Source organism: Dama dama, chromosome 9, assembly GCF_033118175.1.
Source record: "Dama dama isolate Ldn47 chromosome 9, ASM3311817v1, whole genome shotgun sequence".
Taxonomy (NCBI): Eukaryota; Metazoa; Chordata; class Mammalia; order Artiodactyla; family Cervidae; genus Dama; species Dama dama.
In genome coordinates, this window is record NC_083689.1 from 55,411,159 (window position 1) to 55,434,607 (window position 23,449).

The 23,449-nt window shown below is 41.2% G+C and overlaps 1 protein-coding gene across 1 annotated transcript in view; it reads left to right on the forward strand.

The window, feature by feature from the left end:
* The window catches only part of LOC133062894 (uncharacterized), a 62,580-nt gene that overhangs the window by 1,102 nt on the left and 38,029 nt on the right, over positions 1-23,449 (forward strand). The window lies entirely within an intron of this gene.

The following is a 23,449-nucleotide window of genomic DNA, read 5'->3' on the forward strand; positions in this document are numbered from 1 at the left end:
TCCTTAAAAAATCTGCCTGCAATGCAGAAGACCCAGGTTGAATCCCTGGATCGGGAAGATCCCCTAGAGAAGGAAATGGCAACCAACTCTAGTATTCTTGCCTGGAGAATCCTGTGGACAGAGGAGCCTGGCGGGCTATAGTCCATGGGATCGCAGGAGTCAGACATAATTTAGCAACTAAGCCACCACCACCACCCCAGAGTTACTCTTTCTGTAGGGAACCAGTGCAGGTGTCTGTTAACTCTGGAGACTCCGGAGTCCGCATGGGGACTAATCAGAAAGGCCTGGGTTTGAATTCTGTTCTTGCCAAATTCCACTTCTTGAGTGAGTGACTCTAACCAATGACTCCCCTTCCCCAGTTCTTAATTTTCTTCTCTGGAACTTGGGAATTGAGTGGAAATTAAGTAATACTGACCTCATGTGGCTATTTTGAGCATTAAATGAAAAACAGCCCTCCATGTCCATGTTTCCACATGCACAAATTCAACCAAACTTGGATAGAAAATATTCAAAAAATAATTTCTAAAAGTTCCTAAAAAGCAAAACTTGTGTTTTTCTGTGTGCCCGGCAACTGTTTACATAATATTTAGGTTGTCTTAGGGATTATAAATTATCTAGAGGTGATTAAAATATATAGGAGTTTGTATATAGGTTATATGCAAATACTGTGTCATTTTATGTAAGAGACGAGCTGGTGTGGATTTTGGTGTTTGCGGGGGTCCTTGAAGCAATCCCCTGGGAAACCGATGGCTGACTATATTATCATAGATCCATGATACCCCTTATTTCCTCCTCCCCTCCTTACAGAGCTCTGAAATACTCTCTAATCTAACCTTCTGCCCTCCTCAGGCTCTGCCCACTCCATGCCTAGGTTTAAACTGTTACCCATACTCATCCTTCCATCCTCTTGTTTTGGAACTAAAGTTGTCTAATTAAAAGAATTGTGAGTGCGCTCCTCACCCCACTTTTTTTGTTTATGAGTTCATCTGTATAGTCTCTGCGCCTTTTCATTTCTTCCTGTCATGAAGGCAGTTGTGATGCCTGGAGCTAGGGAAACCATATTATAACTGTGAGGCAATGAGCATGAAGTCTAGCTTGGAGGATAGAAAGAACTTAAGTCTTTGATATTTGACAAGTGCTAGACCTCCTACTCCTGACTTCCTCTAAGGAAATAATAAATATCTGTGTGGGATATTTATTTAAGCCACTGCTGGTGGAGTTTTCTGTGACTTAAGATCAAAAACATGACTCACTGTTATAGCAGATGACTCAGGTCAGAAGAAAGGAGACACCTTTCTTCTGTATGAATCTTTCTTCTAATAAAATCCAGGGAAGTTTAGAGCTGTCAGTGAGGGATGTAGAACCAACAGAAAACAGACACAAAGCCCGGTTGACATCAGTTGAACTGTCTAGATCTAACCATATCCGAAGCCAAATATACTCTGTTGGGTTTAAGTTGGGTGAATGACTGAATACAAAAATAAATATCTTTTTCCCCCTGAGGCTAGTTATGGGATACTCTGGAAGAATTTTGAGCTATCTATTGCTGCATAACAGATTATCCCAAAACTTAGTGGCTGAAAACAATAATTACAATAAAGGCTAAAAAGAAATATGCTATCAAGTCATGAGACCTGGAGGAAACTTAAAATGTGTGTTATTGAAAAGACTATATATCATAATATTCCTTTTATTCCTTTTTCTTTTCTGATTGCTGTGGCTAAAACTTCCAAAACTATGTTGAATAGTAATGGTGAGAGTGGGCACCCTTGTCTTGTTCCTGACTTTAGGGAAAATGCTTTCAGTTTTTCACCATTAAGGATAATGTTTGCTGTGGGTTTATCATATATGGCTTTTATTATGTTGAGGTATGTTCCTTCTGTACCTGCTTTCTGGAAAGCTTTTATCATAAATGGGTGTTGAATTTTGTCAAAGGCTCTCTCTGCATCTATTGAGATAATCATATGGTTTTTATCTTTCAGTTTGTTAATGTGTATCACATTGACTGATTTGTGAATATTGAAGAATCCTTGCATCCCTGGGATAAAGCCCATTTGGCCATGATGTATGATCTTTTTAATATGTTGTTGGATTCTGTTGGCTAGAATTTTGTTGAGGATTTTTGCATATTATTATAATATTCCAACCATATGACTTTCTGGAAAAGGCAGAAGTATGGAGACAATAAAAAAGATAGTTTCCAGGAATTAACAGGAAACAATGGAAACAACAGGGAGGCTGGGATGAATGGGTGGGGTACAGAGATTATAGGGTAGTGAAACTATTCTATATGACACTGTAGTGATGGATACGTGTCCTTCATTGTACTTTTGTCTAAACCCTTGTAATGTACAAGAGTGAACTCTGATGTAAACCGGACTTTGGGTGATTATAATGTGTAGGTTCATCACTTGTTACAAGTGTACCACTTTGATCAGTAGTATATTGAATGAAGTCTCATGAGAGACCCTGAACCAGAATCACTCAGCTAAGTCAATCTTGAATTCCTGACCCACAGAAGCTGTGAGGAAATAAACATTTGTTGTTTAAAACTGCTGCGTTATGAAGTAATTTGTTATGCTGCAGTAGATATCTAACACTCAGGAAAATTCCATAGGTGGATAGATGTTGAGCAAGAGATCCAACCCCTGTTTTCTCTCCCCCGTGCCTGGAGGTGCATCGGCTGACCCACCAATGACTCGCCATTCCTCAGACCACACCTTCCCACATTGTGCTGTCTTCTGCTATGTTTGTGAATCCCCTGCCAAGACTTCTGCTGTTACTTGCTGTCTTCTCATTATCTGAGGCCATGTCTTAATCTCTATCTCCTATAGCTCTTTCTCACTTTCTTTCTGATCTCACAACTTTCTCACTGATCTTTGCATTTCCCATACCACCTAGCTCAGTACCTTGCATATAAAAGTCAAAGCTCCACATGTTTCAGAGCATTGTCTGTGGAGCCCAGTGGGTTCAGATACTAGATCAGCCACTTATTAGCTGGGACGTTTTCTTAATCTCTGTGCCTCAGTTTCCTCAACTGTGAAGTAGGGAAAGTCATGGTAACTGTTTCATAGGGTTATCATGAGGTTTAAAATAGATTGTCACATGTAAAGCATTTGGAACTATGCCTGAACACGGCAGCTGCTCCATAAATAGCACTTACTAGGTTGAATCATACAAAAATTGTCATTTTTATGGATTAGGAACCAAATACTGTCCATTTTACAGTTTAATTCCATATTATTATTGTTGTTGTTCTTTCACCAGAGTTATATTGAGAGAAACAGTCTGGTGACCAAAAGCAACTAGAATTGTTGTTAAGGTCTCTAGAGGAATATCAAAGACAATCCAAATCAGAACTCAGAGCACCTTTTAAAATTCTCCTTGCCTCATTCCTTTTACTGCTAACCAGGAAATCTTTTTCCACTGCTCATTCTAAATTCCTAACTAAAAAAATCTGCCCCAACACCCCATCACACATAACCAGCCAAAGCAGTGACTGCCTCACTCTTCCTTCAACATCCATTCTCCTTTTCCTTACAGTAAATTTCTCTGTCTTTTTTGATGCAGATACCAGAGTTTGGCTTCCCAGTTATTCTCTTTTCCTCTCTCTCTCATTCCAAAAACCCAGATATGATACTCCCAAAAACTGGCTTCCTAGAGAGCAGGTGAGAGGGGAGCGACCAAGAAGGCAAACGCAAAATTCCTTTTTCTCTGTTTTAAAAAGTCTGTTTATGGTAAAAACAGCATAGAGTTTACCATCTTAATCATTTTTAAGTGTTCAGCTCAGTATGGTTAGTACACTCATGTTTTACGACTCATCTATACAGCTCTTTCATCTTGCAAAACTGAAACTGCATACCCATTAGACAACAGCTCCCCATTTCCTCCTGCCCTGAGCCCATGCAGCCACTACTTTCTGTCTCTACCAATTTGTTTACTCTTGTTCCCTCATATACAAAGAATTATATGGCATTTGACTTTTTGCAACTGACTTATTTCACTTAGCATATGTTCTCTAGTTCCATCCACATTGTAGCATGTGTCAGAATGTCCTTCTTTTAAAAGGTTGAAAATTATTCCATTGTGTGTGTGTGTTGTGTATATACACATATATACATACATATCTTTTAATCTGTTCATCTGCCCAGGTACACTGGGTTGCTTCTACCTCTTGGCTATTGCAGAATTCCTTTTAAGCAAAGAAATGTGAACAAGTTTAGTAATTTCAGGCTCCTTCACAAGAGATGACAGTATAATAAGCTGCATGATTGTGTGGTTCAGATATTAGATGGGACAGCAGCTCAGAGCCCCAAGAAAGCCACGAAGATCAAAGCCGGAGAGACCTGGGGCATATCCACAAATGCAGGCCAGAGCCACTGTTTGACTTTGATTCCCAGCTCTACCACTTACCGATTGTAACTTCTGGGAAGTCACTTAATTTCTTTCTGCTTAATTGCTTCATCCATAAAATAGGAAAAATAACACCTACCTTATGGTATGTACTATGATTGCCAAGAGTAGTTACCTCAGGGAGGAATAAATGATTTAATACATGTAAGGCACTTAGAACAGTGCCTGGCACTGAGTTAGCTGTCACTAAGGTATCGTTATTATTACTAGAGTTTTGAGATGGGCCTTGAAAGAGAGTTAGGATTTGGTCACTGAAGAGGAGGAGGGTGGCATTGTAGACAGGGATGATCAGAAACAGGAAGCCACAGAGGCTGGAAGAATAGTGTTTCCAGATTTAAGAAATATAAACAGGATACCCAGTTAAATTAGAATCATTTCTACTTTCTTATGCATATATACTTTGAGATAAAAGAAAATCCTCCATGAGATATACTTATTCTAAAAGCTTTTTTTTTTTTTTTTGGCTGCACCATCTTTGTTGCTGTGTGGGGTTTTCTGTAGTAGCAGGGACTGGGGGCTATTTTCTAGTTGTGATGCACGGTCTTCTCATCGTAGTGGGTTCTCTTATTGCAGAGCACAGACTCTAACTGCATGGGCTTTAGCAGTTGCAGCATGTGAGCTCCATAGTTGTGGCTTTAGTTTTTTCTTGGCATGTGGAATCCTGGACCAGAGATCGAACCCATGTCCCCTACATTGGTAGGCGGATTCTTACCTCCTGTACCACCAGATAAGTGTCTCTAAAAGCATATTTATTTTTGTTTATCTGAAATAAATTGCATCTAAATTAGAGACCTCTTTCTTTCTTTATATTTCCCTGGTGATTTGGCTCTTGTTTGTTTGTTTTTTATTTTTTTTTTAATTTGGCTCTTAGTAGCTCGTTGTTTTGCAGGATTTTCTTATAAAATTCCCAAAAGTGACAGTCTATATATGTTTCATTTACATTTATAAAATTTTACATATTTATTTTTGGCTGTCCTGGGTCTTCATTGGTGCGCTCTGGCTTTCTCTAGTTGCAGCAAGCAGGGGCTGCTCTTTCATTGTGGTGCATCAGCTTCTCTTGTGGAGCATGGGCTCTAGGTGCTCTCGCTTCAGTTGTTGCAGGAAGCAGGCTTGGTTGCCCTGCAGCATGTGGGATTGGCAGGTGGATTCTTAACCACTGGACCACCAGGGAACTCCTATTTACATTTTAACATGATTTCCTTAGTGGTCACAACCAAGTTAACTTGTCCTTGGCCATTGAACTTTCTCTAAGGAGAAATCATGCTCAGTGTAATGTAAACACAATTATAAATTTAGTTAAAATAGCCAGCATTGAAGATAAAATTGTTCTGTTGTGTCAATAGAAATATATATTTTGGTGAACCACAGCTTCATTATAAAAATGATGTGTTTACTAAATTAGCGATGATCTTGGAATTGGTTGTCACTCACATGTAATTTATTTTTTTTTTAAGAGGGAAGATAGTTTGGATTTTTAAAAATTTTTTTAATTAAATTAAATTAATTCATGTTTTTGTTGTGCAGATTGTGGGTATCTTAGTTCCCTGACCTGCGATCGAACTCATGCCCCCTGCAGTGGAAGCACGGGGTCTTAACAACTGGACCACCAAGGAAGTCCTTCCCTTTATTTTATACTAGAGTATAGTTGATTTACAATGCTGTGTTAGTTTCAGGTGTAGAGAATAGTGGTTCAGTTATACATATACATATATTCATTCTTTTTCAGATTATTTTCCCATATAGGTAATTACAGAGTATTGAGTAGAGTTCCATGTGCTATACAATAGGTCCTTGTTGATTACGTTTTATATATAGTAGTGTGTACATGTTGAGTTTGTTTGGTTTTGAAATACAATTGACCTACAGCACTGTGTTAGCTCCTGGTACACAACATAGTGATTTGATACTTCTGTATGTTACAAAATGATCACCACAATAACTCTAGTTACCATCTGTCACCATATAAAGATGTTACATTATTATTGATTCTATTCCTCACACTGTACATTTCATATTTCATATTTCTTATTTTGTAACTGGAAGTTTATACCTCTTAATCTCCCTCACCTATATCTCTCATTCTCTCACCTCTCTCTGCTCTGGCAATCACCTTTTGTTCTTTGTGTCTATGACTGTTTGTTTTGTTAAGTGTGTTCATTTGTTTTGCTTTTAGATTACAATTCTACATATAAGTGAAATCATACAGTATTTGTTTTTCTCCGTCTGAAGTAGCATAATGCCCTCCAGGTCCATCCATATTGTCACCAATGGCAAGATTTCATTCTTTTCTTATGCTTGAATAATATCCATTATGTATACATATATACCACATCTTCTTTATCCATTTATCTCTCAGTAGGCACTTAGATTGCTTCCAGATCATTGTGGTTTTGGTTAGTATTATTAACTTTTTAATATATATGCAAAAACTACATATATTTAATGTATATATTTGATGAGTATGTATGGGCATATGCATTCCCTGGGGAACAGTCACCACAATCACCTCCAAAAATTTCCTGTGTCCCTTTGGTTTTAGTGTGTGTGTGATTAACTTAACTCAGTAAGACTGTTGCAAAAAATTGCTACTGTTTTTGAAGTCTCATCTGGAAGGCATTCTACTTGCAATTGCCTTATATACAGGTTTTTCTCATGAGAAAAATATTGCACAAAACAAAGATAATTTCTGCACTGTGATTCTTTGCATTTGGTTCTGCCATAAAAGGGGGCTTCTCAGGTGGTGCTAGTGGTAAAGAACCTTCCTGCCAATGCAGGAGATACAGAGATGCCAGTTTGATCCCCGGGCTGGGAAGGTCCCCTGGAGAAGGAAATGGCAACTACTCCAGTATTCTTGCCTGGGAAATCCCATGGACAGAGGAGCTTGGTGGGTTACAGTCATGGGGTTGCAAATGGTCAGACACGACTTAGCAAGTAAACCATCATCACCACCACCATATACACAAAAATAGATATCTGATGATGTGTTAATATTCAAAATATATAAGGAACTCATACAACTAAATAGCAAAAAAGCCTGAAACAATCCCATATAAAAAATGGGTAGAGGATCTGAATAGATTTTTTCTAAAGATACAGATGGCCAATAGGTACATGAAAAGATACTCAATACCACTCAATCATCAGGAAATGCAAATCAAAACCACAATGAGGTATCATCTCACACCTGACAGAATGGCTGTTATGGTAGGAAACAACAAATGTTATCGAGACTGTGGAGAAAAGGGAATCCTCCTGCACTGTTTGTGGTAATGTAAATTGGTGCAACTATTATGGAAATCAGTATGGAAGTTCCTCAAAAAATAAAAAAAAATAGAACTGCCATATGATCCCGCAGTTCCACCCCAAGGTATTTATTTGAAGACAATGAAAACACTAATTCAAACAGATATATGCAACCCTGTGTTCACTGCAGCATTACTTACAGCAGGCAAGATATAGAAACAACCTGTGTGTCCATCAATGGATGAATAAAGATGATGCAGCATAGATGACACAATGGAACATTATTCAGTCATAAAAAGAATGAAATCTTGCCATTGGCAACAAAATGGATGGGCCTTGAGGGCATTATGCTAACTGAAATAAAACAAAGACAAAGTAGCCTATGACACATACTTAAAACAACAAAAAACCAGGCTCACAGACATAGAGCACAGATTGGTGGTTGCCAATCTGTGAAGGAGTGAAGGATTAAGGAATAAGGTGAAGGAGTAAGGATTAAGAGAAATGGGTGAAAAGGGCCAACAAGTACAAGTTTCTAGCAATAAGGTAAATAAGTCATGGAGATGTAATGTAAAGCCTGATGACTTTAAACTTTATCGCATATTTGAAACTTGCTAAGAGTAAATCTGAAAAGCCCTCATCACAAGAAAGAAATTTTTCTAACTGTATGGTGACAGTTGTTGACTAGACTTGTGGTGATCATTTAGCAATATTTACAGATAGCAAATATTATGTTGTTCACCTGAAACTAATGTTATATGTCTTTTATACCTCAAGAAAAAAAATATTTCTGGAAGGTTGAAAAAAGTAGTAAAAACCACTGCAAGAATCAGAGATTGATAATCTCACAGCTGTGACAGACTACATCTGTCATTCACAGGTTCAAACTCTCACTATAAACAGCTGGGTCTAACTGTTAAAGGGGCTGCAAAACTGCAAACTAACATACATTGAATTTAACGTCTGATGATTTTTTTTTTTAAGGTGAACTTCCTGTTTGCCTGAAAGTGGGAACTGCACTTTTAAGGCAAGGTCCCTCCAGCAAAGCCGGAGCTGATTTTATGAAAGCGTCTGGGAAGCCCGGGAGCGGGGTCTGGTGGATTTTCAAAAGAGAAAGTATTTAGGGATGTAAGGACTTTTCAGCTGTGTTAATGTATCCGTGGAGCAAGGCTGCCTTTGGCTGGCTGGCTTTCCAGAAAGGTCCTGGGAGTGAGACGCTTGCTGATTGGCTGTTGTCTAACAGCATGGACACTGTCACTGATTGGCTGGCTTTTGGAGGCTTGGGACAGGCCTGAATTTGCTCACATGCAGAAGCATAGGGTGTCGCTGACTGGCTGGTTCTGAGAAAGAAACAAAAAAAAAAAAAAAAACACTGTTATTTCTTATTAACGGTGGTTACTGTTCACGGCATGGGGCTATGGCCAAAGAACAGTGTTCTCCTTTCCTGAATGTGCAAATAAATACATTTAATTCTCAGTGACCCCTTTTATTTCCCTCCACCAAACCTGCAGGAGATCATAAGAGGTTGCCCGAATCTTTATTTGTGGAGATACGTTTTTCAGCTGGTGTTGCCATTTAAGTGATTCAAGCACCAATTACTGTGGAGGAAAAATGGCTCTGATGTATTTCGGTACTTTATTGGAAAAAGCTGAATACAAGACATTCAGGGTGTCCTGACAGTACAGGACACAGGACAAAGTAATGAACACGACCTGTCTGTATAGGCAACTGTATAAGCAGAGTGCTCAGGGAAGAGGAGGAAGCCACACCTCATCGGAAGGAAGTTGAATTCTCATTTCCTTCCCGAAAAGCATTCATTGTAGCCTGCTTGTTAAAGGAAAATACTGGAAACAGCCTAAATATCAATCAGTTGTGAAGTGGCTGGATAAATCTTTGGATACCTTTTAGATGGAATACAGTGCAATCATTAAAAATGAGATCAAGTTCCGTGAACTAATATGAATACTATCATGTTAGCTAATTTTTTAAAAGAAAACAAGATGTGATGATTAGGGTATCACTTTCTTAAATATTTGCAAGGATTCCTCAGAGAAGCCATTCAGACCTATAGTTGTATTTCTGGGAAGACTTTTTTTTTTTTTTTTTTTGTCTTTTGGAAAAAGGATTTAATTTCCTTAATAAATATTATGGTATTCAAAAAAGAAAACAAGATGCCAACTCCTTGTAAGGTATCATTTATGGTAGAGTATGCGTGGGCGTTATAGAAGGAGGAATAAGTATATGTTCCTATATGAGCAACCTGTCTCTGGAAGGGTATATAGGAAACAGTCATGATGATCTTGCAGGAGAAAAACTGAAAGGATGAGAGGCTGAAGGGCAGGGAGCAGAAGAGACTTCCTTTTCATGACATATTCTTTTATATATTAAACACTTTAAATTATTTTTGAAATAATTACTTTTTAAAAATCAAATGTGTGACCTGTGAGAAGCACAGGTTTGATATGTTTAGGGTGTGGACAGGATGTTTTTTGAACCTAGTGACCCATCTGGACCAGGGTGGACATCTGAGGTTGGCCAACCAGCTGTGTGGGATGTCCCCCACAGCTCCAAATCTCCACATCACAGAGCACAGGAAATAGCCTGAGGCTGGGAGTGGAGCAGTGTCATCCCACGTAGCAAATGACCGAGAAACAGAGCTAACAATAAATGCACTAAATTACTCAGGCAGCCAAAGGGAACAGGAACCGCTCTAATGATTCTGTGTCGGACTCACTTCCTGGGAGTTCTCCACTGCTGATGGAGATTAAAAACCAGGAAGGGTCCTACAGAACATATTTGGAATTTCATTGCTGGAGATGTCTTCTCTGGGGAGTCAGTCTGCTCTGAGGAGAATAGCTTCTTTCCTGGCAGAAACATCTCTGTAGCATAAAATGTATTAGCAAGTGTGATGAAAACTTGAAAATGGAGGGGTTGGAAGCAGTGAACTCACTGTAGCAGACCACCATCATCATTATAGCAGCTGATATTTACTGGGCATTTATCATGTCCTAGGAATTGTTCAAGTGCTTTGCATGCATTATTATCTCACTTAGTCCTTAAAATAACCCTACCAAGCCAGGCTTCAGCAATACATGAACTGTGAACTTCCAGATGTTCAAGCTGGTTTTAGAAAAGGCAGAGGAACCAGAGATCAAATTGCCAATATCTGCTGGATCATCGAAAAAGCAAGAGAGTTCCAGAAAAACATTATTTCTGCTTTATTGACGATGCCAAAGCCTTTGTGTGGGTCACAATAAACTGTGGAAAATTCTTCAAGAGATGGGAATACCAGACCACCTGACCTGCCTCTTGAGAAATTTGTGTGCAGGTCAGGAAGCAAGTTAGAACTGGACATGGAACAATAGACTGGTTCCAAATCAGAAAAGGAGTACATCAAGCCTGTATATTGTCACCCTACTTATTTAACTCATATGAAGAGTACATCATGAGAAATGCTGGGCTGGAGGAAGCACAAGCTGGAATCAAGATTGCCAGGAGAAATATCAATAACCTCAGATATGCAGATGACACCACTCTTATGGCAGAAAGTGAAGAACTAAAGAGCCTCTTGATGAAAGTGAAAGAGGAGAGTGAAAATTTTGGCTTAAAGCTCAACATTCAGAAAACTAAGATCATGGCATCTGGTCCCGTCACTTCATGGCAGATATATGGGGAAACAGTGGAAACAGTGGCTAACTTTATTTTGGGGGGCTCCAAAATTACTGCAGATGGTGATTGCAGCCATGAAATTAAAAGACGCTTACTCCTTGGAAGGAAAGTTATGACCAACCTAGATAGCATATTAAAAAGCAGAGACATTACTTTGCCAACTAAGGTCTGTCTAGTCAAGGTTATAGTTTTTCCAGTAATGTATGGATATGAGAGTTGGACTATAAAGAAAGCTGAGCACAGAAGAATTGATGCTTTTGAACTGTGGTGTTGGAGAAGACTCTTGAGAGTCCCTTGGTCTGCAAGGAGGTCCAACCATTCCATTCTGAAGGAGATCAGTCCTGGGTGTTCATTGGAAGGACTGATGTTGAAGCTGAAACTCTAATACTTTGGCCACCTGATGTGAAGAGCTGACTCATTGGAAAAGACCCTGATGCTGGGAAAGATTGAAGGCAGGAGAAGGGGATGGCAGAGGATGAGATGGTTGGATGGCATCACCGACTCAATGGACGTGGGTTTGGGTGGACTCTAGGAGTTGGTGATGGACAGGGAGGCCTGGCGTGCTGCGATTCATGGGGTCGCAAAGAGTTGGACATGACTGAGTGACTGGACTGAACTGAACTGAACGAGGTAGATACTCTTATTCCTGCTTTACTGATGAGAAGACCAGCATCCAGAGGTTTAGAAATTCACCCAAGTTCATGACGTAAGTAGTTGATCTGGGGTTTGAATTGAGGCTGTCTGTGCTCCAGCTGTTTGACCATACTTCCTCCAAAAGAGGACTTCTCCAACACATGAACAGCATCAAGCATAAGTGTCTTGGGAAACATTTGGTGTTCCTAAGTGTCCGCATAGCTCCTGGAATATGACTTTTTTTTTAATTTAGGTAAAATTCACATAACAAAATTAACTGTGTTAAAGTGAACAATTCAGTGGCATTTAGAACACTCATCTTGTTATGTAATCATCACCTCTATTTAGTTCCAAAACATTTTCATCCCCCCAAAAGGAAACTCCCTACCCATGAAGCAGTTTTTCTCCATTTCCTCCTCCCCTCAACCCCGAAAACCCCCAACTCTTGTGTTCTATCTCTGTGAATTTATGTATTCTGGCTATTTCATATAAGTCAAATCATACAGTATGCGACCTTTGGTGTGTGGTGTCTTTCCTGTATGTTCAAGGTTTATTCATGTAACATGTCAGTGCTTCATTTCTCTTTATGGCTAAATAACAGATTCCTTGTATGCATCTGCCAGTTTGTTTACCCATCCATTCATTGATGGATATTTGGGCTGTTTCCTTGTGTAGCCATGAACATGTGTGTACATGTGCTCATTTGGGTAGGGTTGTCAGGTCTTTGGGTATATACCTAGGAGTGGATTGCTGGGACATATGGTAATCCTGCTTAGCTCTTAGAGGACCTGCCAAATCATGGTGTGATGTTTTGAAATTAGAATATTTCCTTGGTATCTTGGAATTTCTCCTATCCAAGAAGAGGAGAGTTCCTTTTTTGGGTGGATAAGGGAAACATAGTGTGGTGTAGTGGAGGGAAGACTCAAGCTGATCTGGTTTTGAATCTCTGCTCTACCACTTACTGTTCTCTCTGGACTGATTGAGCCTTTTCCCTGGGGGGCAGTTGGGCTTCCCTTGTAGCTCAGTTGGTAAAGGATCTGCCTGCAATGCATGAGACCCAGGTTCAATTCCTGGGTCGGGAAGATCCCCTGGAGGAGGAAATGGCAATACACTCCAGTGTTCTTGCCTGGAAAATACCATGGACAGAGGAGTCTGGCGGGCTACCGTCCATGGGGTCGCAAGAGTCAGACACAACTTAGCGACTAAACCACCACCAAATGAGTTATAAGCTTCATTTTCCTTATCTTTAGAAATGGAGATGATCACATTATCCATCATTCATTCAGTGAATCCACTGAGGGCTTCTTGTGGGCCAGGCACTGGGGATAGAGTAAGCCATCATGAAGTTTACAAAATGAGGGATGGGAGGACCCAGAAGTGAATTATTTTGCAAAGGGAAGACTCTCTTTTTGTCATGAGAATAATCACTCCCTTTAGTCACAAGAAGTCAGTGAGCACATCCAGGTAGGCCTGCCTGTTCTTCCTCTCTATCCCCAGCAGCCAACACAGGGCTCACAGAGATAGGTCACTTAGGGTTCTGGGGTAGTAAGAAACAAACTCAGTGGCTTGGTATAATACAGATTACTGGGAAAAGACTGGGGTAGTTCCTGGAATGGAAATAATAGCTTAAACAGTCAGTCCTCTGGGAGGCTGGGAGAGGCCAGCCAGTGATGGGCATCTTGGCACCAGCAGCTCGTAGCTGGGCCTCCCCTGGGGCTCTGCCTTGGACGATCCAGCTGCAACCTTTGTTGGTGTGGCAGAGTTCTCCCTTATCACAGCAGCTTGAGCTTTGCAACTAGGGGGTTTCTTCCCATCATAGTCATCAGAGGATTGACTTCTCATTAGGATAATTTTCTAGCAAATGACAGTCAAGTGTTTTGAGGACGGGTGTCTTTGTACAAAGCCACAGTTGAGGCTGACAGTGAAGATCAGCTTGGACTGCGAAGTAAAGTTGGCTGGGAGGACAGGGGAGATAAAGTCAGCTGCAAAGCCACAGCTTTGTGTTTCTCCCACAGTCGGGCAGCAGTTGTGACATGCCGCAATGACCTCTCTTGGGATGACTGCTGCTTTCTGACTTCTGACCAAAGGCAAAAGCAAAGGCCTGCTTTGTTATTCTCATCTCTTACTGAGAATAACTAACTGCTCTGAGCCCTCACCTCATGACAGCACTCCATCCCTAGTTAACCTGTGCTTTTCTTAATCCTGAGACCAAAACAGCAACCAGTCCAGAACTGATTCCCGCTTCTCCTTGACTCTCCTTGGAATCCTTGAGGTGGAATCCAAAACTTACGCAGAAGAACTGCAGTCCTTCCTCAAGTCCTCTGGATGCCCCACCTTGCTGCTTGGTGACCTCTGGCTGGTTAGTCAGGAACTATTATTTTTTAATTTTTTAAAAATTTTATTATTTTATTTTTGGCTGCGCTGGATCTTCATTGCTGCGTGGACTTTACTTGGAGCGAGCAGGGGCTACTCTCTAGCTGTGCATGGGCTTCTCATTGTGGTGGGTTCTCGTGTTGTGGAGCACAGGCTCTAGGGTGCCTGGGCTTCGGCGGTTGCAGCACATGGGCTCAGTAGTTGTGGCTCCCAGGCTATAGAGCACCGGCTCGGTAATTGTGGTGCACAGGCTTAGTTGCTCCATGGCATGTGAGTTCTTCCTGGATCAGGGATTGAACTTGGGTCTGCTGCATTGAAAGACGGATTCTTGACCACTGAACCACCAGGGAAGCCCTGGAATGATTTAGTAATGACTGTCAGGAGCTGGAATAGAGCACTGTGATGGGCAGCCCTCCTTGAGCCACAGGACAGTCTACCTACTAGGATGGAGGGAGGAAGTTCCCCAGAGAAAAATGAGATGCTGTCATCAGGAAAAGGTGAAGGTATTCAGCATGCAGACCCAAGAGATGGCTCTTGGAGTAGGTGCTCAATACGAATGACTATTACTGAGGTCTTGTGTTTAGAGACACATAGCAGATATCTTATAAATTAGAGATAATAACAATGTCTAATAATGGTTGAATATTTACTCTGTACTGGGCTCTCCACTACTTCCTTTCATTCTTAAAGTGACCTCACATCTACCTTATGGATCTCTGCAATTTCTAGGATGCACTGTCTGTGCAGGGGGAGTCATCTGGCATAAATAACTGGTGACAGGTTGTTTCCAGCTCTGGGTACACCTTGGTGATGACACTGGCCTGGCAGTGTCCTCTGTATTCCTTTGCATCTTGGTGGGAACGTGTGAAGTCAGAACTGGCTATAGGCTCAACTCTTGCTCTCCTTTAGTATAGGGGACTCAAACTCTACTCAGGCAGCAACAATGATAATAGCAACCATTGAAAATACTTATAACCTGGTTTTACCACAGACTGAGGACTGTGCTAAGAGCTTTGCACGTATCATTTTCTTTAATTGAATGAACAGGCCTGTGATGTACATGCTGCCTTATTTCTCAGATGTACCCACTAAGACCTGGAGATCTTCCTTGCTAAGGTCATATAGTTAATGAATGATAGAGCCAGGACTTGAACCTGAGGCTGTCTAGAACTTGCTAAAACACAAGGCTACATTGCTTGACTGACTTGTAATCATCTGTAAATACAGCCTCAGTTTTTCTTTTGTTCATGTTTACTTATGTAAATTTATGTTTAAATCAAGTAAAGTACTTAGCATAGGGCCTGGCTCAATTATAAACGGATGTGTTCTTGACAAGTGTGTAAACAGAATCCTATTCTCTGTCTGTGCCTTTGGCTTGTGATTCTGATATTATCTTCATTACTCAGTGAGATACAGTTTGCCATGGATCTTAAATGCTCTCCATCTCTCCCCTGAATGCCATCTGCCAAAGTTCTTACACTCTTAATCTGGCAAACAAATACTTACAAGTACCTGAAAAGTGAAAACATCTTTTAGCAAATTCTTTTGTGGAAGGAAGAGTCCTGGGTCATGGGATAATAAGTCATTGTCCCCTAATTTTTCTGTTCATCATCACAGGAATCATTCACAGTATTTGGGGAAGGAGAGGGGAGTAGAGACTATGATGGCTGTCCCACAGACTGGGGATAGCCCAGGGGAATCTCTGCCACTGAGAGTATCCAGAAGGGTTCAAGATATGGGCTCTAGCCATCGACACAGCTTTCATCTTGGGCAGCGGAGCTAAAATACAGATCCTCAGGCCCCACCTGGACCCACTAAGGATGCATCTCTGAATATGGTGCCTGGGAGTCTGCATTTAGTGTGTTCCTGGTGTAGAGTTATAGTCCTATTCAAATTCTAGAGGAGGGAACCTGGGCAGGGCTGGGGTTACTATCAGAAAAGCAAGTATGCTTAAAAAGTGTCTCGTGGATGGCTGTCATTTTAGGGGATCTCCTGATTTTATTCTCACTTGTCTTCCCTATACAACTTTTCATCATGGTTGCACTTGCCTTATTAACATTACCTTCCTATGCTGTGTTCTAAGATTCTGCCTCTGGAGAACGTGATGGGGGAGCAATCACTCTTTCTGTTTCTTCCCCCAGACGTGTTTCTGCACCATGGAAGCTGCTTGCACAGGACCTAACATCTTTCCAGGCCCCTCACTCTTTTTCTCGTGTTTTCTGGTGCTTGCTGCTGCTGTTCCATTGTGGGGAGACCAGGGAGGGTGCTCCTAATGTGCAAAGACTCATTCCTCTTGTCAGGTTCAAAGGTGAAATTTATATAAATCACTTCACATTTGAATCTGAGGCACTGACATTTTGTGGCTAATTTAGTAAGGACTGGCTGGAGAGAATTAGAGCTAGTTTGTTTATCTTCTTAGCTGGCCTTCCCTTCCCTTTCTGCATTTGTTTATTTCATGTTTCTAGCTACTGTTGCAGATTTTATTTATCAGTCTGAGGTGCCTTGGGGCATTAAGAGGAGGCTCTGGGAGCATTATGGGAAGAAAGGAATAAACTCATGTAAGACACCTTGCTATGAGTGAGTGAGTGAGTGAAGTCGCTCAGTCGTTTCCAACTCTTTGTGACCCCGTGGACTTTAGCCCAACAGGCTCCTCCGTCCATGGGATTCTCCAGGCAAGAATACTGGAGTGGGTTGCTATTTCCTTCTCCAGGGGATCTTCCCAACCTAGGGATCGAACCCAGGTCTCCTGCATTGCAGGCAGACACTTTAACCTCTGAGAACAACAATACAAACAGCTCAAATTAAAAAGTGAGCAAAGGACTTAGATGCACGTTTCTCCAAGGAAGATATACAAATAGCCAATAAGCACACGAAAAGATGCTCAACGTCACTAACCAGTAGGGAAATGCAAATCAAACTCAGTGAAATACCAGCTCACACCTGTTAGGATGGTTACTTTAAAAAAAAAAAAGTAGTAAGTTTCCGTGAGAATGGGAAGAAATTAGAACTCTTGTGGTGGGAATGTAAAATGATGCATTGCTATGGGAATGCAGTATGGAAGTTCCTCAAAAAAAAAAAGAAAATGGGATTACTGTATGAACTAGCAATTCCACTCTTTGGTGTATATCCCAAAGAGTTAAATGCAAGGATTTGAAATGATGGTTGTACACCCATGTTTGTAGCAGCATTATTCACCATGGTCAAAAGGTAGAAACTACCCAAGTGTCCAGGTATAAACAAAATGTGGTATATATATATATGATGGAATATTATTCAGTCTTGAAAAGGAAGGAAATTCTGACACATGGTACAACATGGATGAACCTTGAAGATATTATGGCTAAGTGAAATAAGCCAGTCACAAAATGATAAATATATAATTCCATTTATATTAGGTACTTAGACTTGTAAATCCATAGATAGAAAGTAGTATGGTGGTTGCCAGGGACCAGAGGAAGGGAGAAATAGAAAGTTATTTTTTAGTGGGTATGAAATTTCAGTTTGGAAAGGTGGAAAAAGTTCTGGATAAGGATGGTGGTGATGCTGGCCCACCAGTGTGACTGTACTTAATGCCACTGAACTAATTACTCTAAAATGGTTAAAATGATAAGTTTTATGTATATTTTACCACCATAGCAAAGAAAGAAAAGAACAGGGACAATAAGTAAGGATACCTACGTAAAGCTTTATAAATAACAGCCAGTATTTATTGAGCCTTTACGTGGTCCTGTGCATTGCTCTAAGAACTTTACACATTTTGTTTCATTTAATCCTCACACAAACCTTTAAGGTAAATTCTTTGTAAATTTCTTAGCTGGAGAGACTAAGGCCCACAGGGACTACTGGTCGGTCATCTAATGAAAAGTAGTTTTAAAACCCAAATCTGGCCCAAGGGAAGCCTCTGGCATAAGTAACTTCTTAGAGTAGGGTCGTGGACTTGGCGCTGCTGTTTCTCCAGTGACGGTGCAAGGTGGTAACTCACTGTAGTTTTGATTTGCACTTCTCTAATAATTAGCTATGATGAGCATCTTCTCATGTATCTACTGGCCATCTGTATGTCTTCTTTGAAGAAAGGTCTGTTTAGGTCTTTTGCTCATTTTTTTGTTTGGGTTGTTTGTTTTTTTGATATTTGGTGTGAACTGTTCTCATATTTTGGAAGTGAAGCCCCTTGTCAGTCCCATCATTTGCAGATACTTTCCTCTGATCTGTGGGTTGTCTTTTCGTTTTGTTTATGGTTTCTTTTGCTGTGCAAAAGTTTATAAGTTTGATTGCAGCAGCTGCTGCTAAGTCGCTTCAGTCGTGTCCGACTCTGTGCGACCCCACAGACGGCAGCCCACCAGGCTCGCCCCAGGTCCCACTTTATTTTTGCTTTTATTTCTATTGCCTTGGGAGACTGACCTAAGAAAACATTGGTATGATTTACCTCAGAGAATGTTTTGCTTATGTTCTTTTGTAGAAGTTTTATGATGTTATGTCTTTTATTTAAGACCTTAAGTCATTTTGAGTTTATTTTTGTGTATGGTGTAAGAGTATGTTCTAAGTTAGTTGACGTGCATGTGGCTGTCCAACTTTCCTAACACTACTTGCTGAAGAGACTGTCTTTTCCCCATTGTAAATACTTGCCTCGTTGGTTTAAGGTAAATTGACCATAGGTGTGGGAATCCCCTTACTTGTGAGCAGTTAGGCTCTTGGCAATTTTTCACTATTGTAAAATATGTTATAAAGGGCATCCTTGACCTAGAGAACACTTGCTTGGTGAAATAAGTCAGACAAAGACAAATACTATGTGATATCACTTATTTGTGGAACCTAAAAAACAATACAGATGAGTCTATACAAAACAGAAACAGACTCACAGACATAGAAAGCAAACTTATGTTTACCAAAGGGGAAAGGTAGGTGGGGCAAGGACAAATTAGGAGTATGGGATTAACAGATGCAAACTACTGTACATAAAATAGGTAAGCAATAACGATTTACCGTATAGCACAGGGCTTTTCATTTTGGTTTGTTTTAGTTGCCAAATCATGTCTGACTCTTTTGTGATCCCATGAACTATAGCCTGCCAGGTTCCTCTGTCCATGGGATTTCCCAGGCAAGAATGCTAGAGTGGGTTGCCATTTCCTTCACCAGGGGATCTTCCTGACCCAGGAATCAAACCTCCGTCTCCTGCTCAGGCAGATTCTTTACCACTAAGCCACCAGGGAAACCCCATAGCACAGGGAATTACACCCAATATCTTCTGATAACCTATCAGTTCAGTTCAGTTCAGTTGCTCAGGCATGTCTGACTCTTTGCGACCCCATGAATCGCAGCACGCCAGGCCTCCCTGTCCATCACCAACTCCCAGAGCTTGCTCAAACTCATGTCCATTGAGTCGGCAATGTCATCCAACCATCTCATCTTCTGTCGTCCCCTTCTCCTCCTGCCCTCAATCTTTCCCAGCATCAGGGTCTTTTCCAATGAGTCAACTCTTCGCATCAGGTGGCTAAAGTATTGGAGTTTCAGCTTCAACATCAGTCCTTCCAATGAACACCCAGGACTGATCTTTCGGATGGACTGGTTGGGTCTCCTTGCAGTCCAAGGGACTCTCAAGAGTCTTCTCCAACACCACAATTCAAAAGCATGAATTCTTTGGTGCTCAGCTTTCTTTATAGTCCAACTCTCACATCCATACATGACTACTGGAAAAACCATAGCCTTGACCAGACGGACCATTGTTGGCAAAGTAATGTCTCTGCTTTTTAATATGCTGTCTAGGTTGGTCATAACTTTCCTTCCAAGGAGTAAGCGTCTTTTAATTTCACGGCTGCAGTCACCATCTGCAGTAATTTTGGAGCCCCCCAAAATAAAGTCAGCCACTGTTTCCACTGTTTCCCCATCTATTTGCCATGAAGTGACGGGACCAGATGCCATGATCTTAGTTTTCTGAACGTTGAGCTTTAAGCCAACTTTTTCACTCTCCTCTTTCACTTTCATCAAGAGGCTCTTTAGTTCTTCACTTTCTGCCATAAGGGTGGTGTCATCTGCATATCTGAGGTTATTGATATTTCTCCCGGAAATCTTGATTCCAGCTTGTGCTTCCTCCAGCCCAGCATTTCTCATGATGTACTCTGCATATGAGTTAAATAAGTAGGGTGACAATATACAGCCTTGACGTACTCCTTTTCCTATTTGGAACCAGTCTGTTTTTCCATGTCCAGTTCTAACTCTTGCTTCCTGACCTGCATACAGATTTCTCTTTGACTGTGTGGATCACAATAAACTGGAAAATTCTGAAAGAGCTGGGAATACCAGACCATCTGACTGCCTCTTGGGAAACCTATATCACTTCATGGCAAATAGATGGGGAAACAGTGGCTGACTTTATTTTTCTGGGCTCCAAAATGATTGCAGATGGTGATTGCAGACATGAAATTAAAAGACGCTTACTCCTTGGAAGGAAGGTTATGACCAACCTAGACAGCATATTAAAAAGCAGAGACATTACCTTGCCAGCTAAGGTCCATCTAGTCAAGGCTATGGTTTTTCCAGTGGTCATGTATGGATGTGAGAGTTGGACTATAAAGAAAGCTGAGCACAGAAGAATTGATGCTTTTGAACTGTGGTGTTGGAGAAGACTCTTGAGAGTCCCTTGGACTGCAAGGAGATCCAACCATTCCATCCTAAAGAAGATCAGTCCTGGGTGTTCATTGAAAGGACTGATGTTGAAGCTGAAACTCCAATACTTTGGCCACCTGATGCGAAGAGTTGACTCATTGGAAAAGACCCTGACACTGGGAAAGATTGAGGGCAGGAGGAGAAGGGGATGACAGAGGATAAGGTGGTTGGATGGCATCACCGACTCAATGGACATGGGTTTGGGTGGACTCCAGAAATTGGTGATGGACAGGGAGGCCTGGCGTGCTGCGATTCATGGGGTCACAAAGAGTTGGACACGACTGAGCGACTGAACTGAACTGAACTGAACACAGTCAAAGGCTTTGGTGTAGTCAATAAAGCAGAAGTAGATTTTTTTTCTGGAACTCTTGCTTTTTCTATGATCCAGTGGATGTTGGCAATTTGATCTCTGGTTCCTCTGCCTTTTCTAAATCCAGCTTGAGCATCTGGAAGTTCACGGTTCACGTACTGTTGAAGCCTGGCTTGGAGAATTTTGAGCATGGCTTTGCTAGTGTGTGAGATGAATGCAATTGTGCGGTAGTTTGAACTTCTTTGTTCAATTGAGGAAACACTGCCCTGGGCCTGAGAAGAACTCTTGGACTCCAATGATGGTTTACACAGAGATGATGCTTCTCCAAGGGCTTCAGGGGTCAGAGTCTTGAATAAGTGGGGCTGAAAACTCAAATTCTTTTGTTGCTTTGGCTCTGTCTCTTTAACCATGGAATTGCTTGTTAACAGACTGATATGCATGATTTAAAGGCTGTCAAATTGTCACCCTAAGCAGCTCCCTCCCCACCCTTGACAACAAAAACCTGCTATCAATGAATGCCAGTTTGAAGGTTAGGGGAAAGAGAATCCTCTCTAGAACTTACTCCTTCCTAGGTCTAAAGTGCAGAAGGCACTGCTTCCCTAAGAATGCTGGATCATCTATATTGCAAAAGCACAGCCAGGTCACGTTCCTTTGGGGCAGAGGGAGAGCTGTTGGGTTCCCAAGAACTCTTGGGATACTTGGATACTCCAAGGATACTTGGAGCAAGGACAGGAAAGCTCTGTGAGAAGACAAATGCTAACTCAAAGAGTCAGAGAGACCAGAGGGCTCTCAGGTTAGGTTAAGAATGGGGCTGGCAGAGCACCGTGCTTAGCTGCTCTTCATGCTGATGATCCACACCCCTAGTAGTCCCTATAGGTCTCCATGCGTTTATGTGGGACATTTGCTCTGTGAAGGGAGAATAAGTGTCTATAAGTAAATAGAGGGGCTTGTGCCTCCTGTCCACTCCTTTGGCCTGGACCTGAGCACCCTAAGAGAAGGGGCTTATAGCAAGACACCGATGAGACAATTCAAGAGGCACTTTGCGAGATTCAGGGAAAAGCGGATCCATATGAAGGTCCAGGTGGTAGTAGTCAGGGGCAGCCAGTTCTGCCCCCCAAGCCCCAGGAAACACCCTGCTCTGAGGCTGAGAAGAACTCTTGGCCTCCTGTGATGGTTTACATTGAGACAGTGCTTCTTCAAGGGCTTCAGGGGTCAGGGTCTTGAATAAGTGGGACTGAAGATTTAAAAAACACTTTATTCAGTTAAAAGTTACAAATGCAGTTGACACTCAAGAGGAGGGGAATTAAATTCCATCTTTTGAAGGGAAGAGGGTCATAAATTTGCGCATGTATTTTTCAATAGCAACAGCAAGGAAGTATATATCCTCCCAGCCTGCAGCTCTATAAAACATTACTGGGTGTGAAAGGAATTAGTCAACAAGTGTTATTGTGATAACTGATTATTTTGAGGGGAAAAAAAAACCCAGTAAAAGCTTAGATCCCTACCTCACATTTTACACCCAAAGAAATTTTGGGTGTTTAAATATTTTAGTTTAAATATTTAAGTGTACAAAAGTATTAGGAAAAAATTCTGATGAAAACTGAAGTAGAGAAGGACATTGAGTCATCACACAAAAACTTAGACCACACACAAAAAATGATTGATGGATATGATCACATATGACAATGAAATACTTCAGAAGAGAAAAACAAAAGACAAAGCAGGAGAGAAATATTTGCAACTTATGAGATAGACGGGAACTAAGAGCTCTTAGCATAAAGGGATCTCTTACAAATTCACACGTGTGCCCACGTGTACACACAGACACCCACACACACAGGCTGCAAAACATGTCCCAGAAGCATGTCTCCTGTCCTGCGGGACTGGATTCTAAATGTGCAAGGAGAGAATTGTGCCTGAAATGTCTCTGTTCTGCCCATTGGACATTACACGTGGTTAGTACTCAAGTGGATTCTGTTCATTTCAGCTGTTTATTGCAGTTTCAAAAATGTCTGCACCTCTTTCCTCGCCCTTAAGAACTCTCCTCTCACTCAGAAAAACCTCATTAAGAGGCTTCCTGTGCTGTTTGTGACTCACAGCTGGAATATGGCACCCGCAGTGCTTATTTCAGCAAGAAGCCTCCCCCAG